This window comes from Microtus ochrogaster, unplaced genomic scaffold (assembly GCF_000317375.1).
Source record: "Microtus ochrogaster isolate Prairie Vole_2 unplaced genomic scaffold, MicOch1.0 UNK21, whole genome shotgun sequence".
In the NCBI taxonomy this organism is placed as follows: domain Eukaryota; kingdom Metazoa; phylum Chordata; class Mammalia; order Rodentia; family Cricetidae; genus Microtus; species Microtus ochrogaster.
In genome coordinates this window covers 2,699,696-2,704,668 of record NW_004949119.1, presented here as the reverse complement: position 1 = coordinate 2,704,668, position 4,973 = coordinate 2,699,696, and positions in this window count along the sequence as shown.

Below are 4,973 nucleotides of genomic sequence, written 5' to 3'. Positions count from 1 at the left end.
GGAGGCAGAGGCAGGCGGATCTCTGTGAGTTCGAGGCCAGCCTGGTCTACAGAGCTAGTTCCAGGACAGGCTTCAAAGCCACAGAGAAACCCTGTCTCAAAAAACCAAAAAAAATAAAATAAAATTCCTAATCTCTGTGCTCAAACCAAGTATGTTCAAAGATGAATCTAAAACCAGGAAAAGTTCACATCTGAGAAGCCACCATTCCTGCTGCCACCCAAAAAGAAGCCCTAAGGCTGAGAGCTATCACAGTGCTGGGATGGAATGCAGGGCCTTGGGCTCACTGTACACAGCATTTTCAGAGCATCACTGTAAACAGACTCTTAAAGAAATGGGCTGGGGGAGGCAGAGGCAGGAAGATCTCTGCAAGTGCCAGGACAGCCAAGGCTATACAAGAAACCCTGCCTCAAAAAACAAATCAAAAAAGAAAGAAAGAAGAAAATGGGCTGGGGCCCTCATCAATAGGGAATGTGCTTGAATTCAAGCCTCAGTCACTCCAAGAACAAGAGAGACAGGGTGAAAAATAGGTCAATGTTTGCGTAGATTTGTGCTGCTTCAGAAGCTAGCAAACTCAGGAAAACAAATATATTTTAATTTTTGTTCCTAAAAAACTCACCAACGGGTGTGGCAGGGAAAGGGAACACGGCTTTGCTGCTGCTCCTCCCCTGGAGGGTTACTTGTCCTTTGACAAATCTGCCTCTTCAGATAAGTGGGACTGAGAGGATAACGAGACACAGCCAGAGATACTTAATGCTTACTCTTAAACCTCTTTCTTATCTGTGGTATCTCAAGTTTCTGCTGAGTGAAATAGCTCAATTAAGAAGTTAACCTAGGAAGAGCTAGAATTGAAAAACTAGCGTAGTATAAATTCTGCAAGGCACAGGGCTTCAAGATTATGAACCAAGCAACTTATCTCACCTGTCCCCCATCAGCCTAAAACAGCTACCCTCTGCCAGATCTATTGACAGCTATTTGTGCTATTCAGTGCCATCTACAGATCAGCGGAATCAGAATGATCTGGGCTGCTTCCCAGATAGCATCCTTGACCCAATCCAAGTTCTGATTTAGTAGCTCTGGAATGGGCTCCCAAATTTACAGTGTTAGCTCAAGGCTTGTCTTGAAATTTTCAGGTCTTTGAGAACTGCTAGAGTAGGCTGAATTTTTCCCCCTCAACAGAAATTATTCCATGAATGTCTTAGCCAGAATTAGGACTGGGACGACCCCACAGTGTGACCCATTTGTCCTTGAGCCTTAACAAGAAAATGCAGAGTAGGTGGGGAGGAGCCTAAAGGAACCACAAGGTTTTTTTTATCTTTGGGATTTGTTTACTTGCTCTGAGTCCAGTCAGACAGCTAGAAGAGAAGTACCACTGTCCTCAGGTACCCTGAAGTGGAGGGAACTGGATGAGGAAGCAGCAGGTAAAGGACCCTGAACTTATTTGTCCATGCTCAGCCCGTGATGATGGGATCCCTGGGCTTGCTGACCACCAGCCTAGCTCCTGGTCCAGTAAGAGTGATAGAAAAACCACTCAGCATCCTCCTCTGGCCTCCAAGGACACATAAGGGTACTGCAACCACATATCTGCATACATCACACGTCTGTACCACACTGATATCACACAGAATCATACAAAAAAGAAAGAACTAGAGTCATTCTCCATACCTTTTTTACCTTCAGTAACACCTCAGAACCATGGGCTCTACAAGGTGAGCCACAAGTTAGGCTCCTGAGCAATGGATACAGGTCATTCTGTCCACAGCTCTGACCTACTAAGAGGAGAATAAACTTTGCTGCATCAAACCAAACAGATAGTGAAGTTTAATATAGCAGGTAGTATTGTTAAAACATACCCCTAAATGCAAGGCCTTCCAAAACAAACACTTTTTTGGATACAGGGTTTCTCTGTGTAGCAGAATCCTGGATATCCTGAAACCCACTTTGTAAACCAGGCTGTCCTCAAACTCACAGACATCCACCTTCCTTTCCCCAAGTGCTGGAATTAAAGGTGTGTACCATCTCCTAGGTCTCGAATACTTTTTTCACTTTTTCTTTTTTTTTGGGGGGGGGAGGGTTGTTTTGTTTTGATACAGGGTTTTGTATAGCTTTTGGAGCCTGTCCTGGAACTCCCTCTGTATACCAGGCTGCCTACCCCCCCCCCCAAATCACAGAGATTTACCTCTGCCTCTGAGTGCTGGGATTAAAGGTGTGTGCCACTACAGCCTGGCCACAAATACTTTTCTTAAAGATACCTTTTTATCCTCCTGCCATCTGCCATGTTAAGAAGCTGCATTCAATGTCATCTTGATCTCAGACTTTCCATCACCTAGAAACCAAACGACTTAAATTTTTGGTCCTTACAAAGTATAGTACCAGATTTTATTTTTGTTTTGACAGATGTTCTTGCTACATATCCCAGGCTAATCTCAAGCCAGCCTCAGCCTTCTAGGTATGCCAATACATTCAGTTTAATCCTGGGCATTTTTCGTAGCACCACAAAATGAACTATTACAGAAACTAGCTCACTAACTTCAAAATAATTTGTTTTCTCATCATTGTAAATGGAGCTTTTGGAAATGTGGATGTTGCTTGGGAATAGGACTGCATCTCAAGGGAAAGGGAAAGAAATTCTGCTTTGATCTGTTCAAAACTCTTTTGGCAGCTCCTCGGTCTAGTCTTGGAGCTCTAAGAAATGGCTAATGACCTAGGAACTGATTTACACGATGGCTAAGAGAAGCACAATTTATTCTTGTCAATTAAAGGAGTTAGGGGAATGACGTTGGCATGGTGTTGTGCAATTCTGTGGCTCCACTCAAAACCTCGGAGGATAAACAGTGTGAGAACTTGGGCTGCTGAAGTGGACTCCAGGAGCACATTTGCTGAACATGGCTTTAAAGTGTCTGGTGTAACAATGTTGTTAATAATAGCTAACACTCACAGAGTACTTACAAAAAGCTAAGTGATTTCCCTGAATTGGCTCGTTTGATCCTCACAACAATCTAGTTTAAATACTGCTATTAGCCCCTGTTTTACAGACAAGGAAACTCTGACCCTGAGGTGCTGAGTACTTGGTGGGAGGTCAGTATTTCCAGGCAGGCTCTTCAGCAGTACATTCGGCTTGCTCCCCACCCCACCCCCACCCTAGAGGCTGAACTACAACCAGGCCTGAAGCCATTCCTCTATAAGGGTGGCCTTCCCTAGATGTTTTGGAGTCCAGGCCCACATTGCTAGAGCAGCATTATTGACAGATATATGATCTCACACGCTATCCAATCCATCAGTGGAAGAGGAAGCTGGTACCAGGAAAACAAACATGGGAGGCCAGGGAGGGTGAGGTGACACTAAGGAGAAAGGGAAGGAGTTCTGACACTGGATGAAAAAGAAGGTGTTACTGGCAGTGACCAAGAAGAGAACTCTCATAGGCCAGGCCATGGACAGGCCTGGAGACAGACAGACACACAAATGCATGCGCATACACCAATTGCAAGGACTTTCTTTGGCCACTATCTTTGTACTACTTTCTTTGGCCAACAAAAGCCTTGTGCTTAATTATTATAACAATTATTTCACATAGAGGGTGGCATGAGCAATGACAGGACTGCTGTACCCTGGGCAGTGGCAGCTGCTGAAGTAGGGACTCCTCCGAGTCATAAGCAAAGTAACTTGCCTGCCATGAACCCTCCCCTGCCATCCATTGCCATCCCCAGCCACCAAGCAGCCCATGCTCTGTGCCTTTATTGTTCTCTATCCCACAGTGCCAGCTAAGTCACTCAGCTGTCACAATGAGACCTTGAGCAGCAGGATACAAAATAACTCCTGGGAGACCTCCCAGAGGCCTGAAGGCTGAAGGCCGCTTTTCTGCTGCCCAAAGAGCTCCAGCTGAATCTCCCAAGTTGCTAAATTAGCAGGACTGTTGTTTTCTTTTAATTTTTGTGCAAATTCAAGAATAGGTGGTGGATGTCTTGGCAGCATGTGAATGAGACCCTTACTGAAAGAATTCACCTAGCTAAAGGGCGGCTGTCAGGCACATAAAACTCAAGTAAAGCAGTTTTTGCTGGAACCTCTTGTTCACCCTCCCAGGCAACAATCAGCCTTCCTTCCCAGGATTCTTCACCAAGCAAAGGCCTGCAAGAGGAAACAGGGAAGGCAGCAAGGCCAAAGGTTCTACAAACTAGCTTGCTTCTGGCACGGGTTCTAGCTGGCAGGCCAACCAGTCTGGCTCAGAGCAGAAGGTTCACTCCAAGGATGGTGACCCTAGACCTTTGTTACTCTTGCAGAAGGAATACAAAGATGTAGTGTGGCTTTAGTTTAAACAACACTTTCAACCCTCCTTGATGCGTTGTACAGCACACCCAGGGCTCTCAGGGGCAGTGTGCCAGCTGAAAAGCTGGGAGCTTCAGCCCTCTCACTGCTAACTTTGTCTTTCTGAGACAGCTATGAGCTGAAGAACTGTCAAATGTTTGCTTTTGAGACAGGGTTTCATACAGCCCAGGCAAGCCATGTGTAACTCCTGTGCCTGCCTTACTCTTGGTACAGTTTGCACGCCACCGTACTGTATGCGCCAGGCAAGGGCCTGGAGATTGAAAGAACACCCAAGAGACCTGGGTCATTCGAAAGGAGATCAGAAGAAAGCCGTTTATTCAAATTTAGGAAAAACCTTAAATACCTAGCTGCTGCACAATGGAATACCCCCCAGGCAGGTGGGAAATTACCATGCCCAAGATGGAGTAAGCAATGACCTATAGCTAATCACCAGGCAGGGCAGAGGCAGCACAGGAGCAAACAGGAAACCTGGCTGGCCAGAAACTGTCCTCAGGATGAACCCCAGGAACAGGGGTAGACCCATGGGCCCTACCGACATGAACTTGGTATGTTGATTAGGATAATCACGATTGTCCTGTCTCATTCTTCCAAGTGCTGGGATCACAGGTATATGTCTGTGTGTGTGTGTGTGTGTGTGTGTGTGTGTGTGTGTG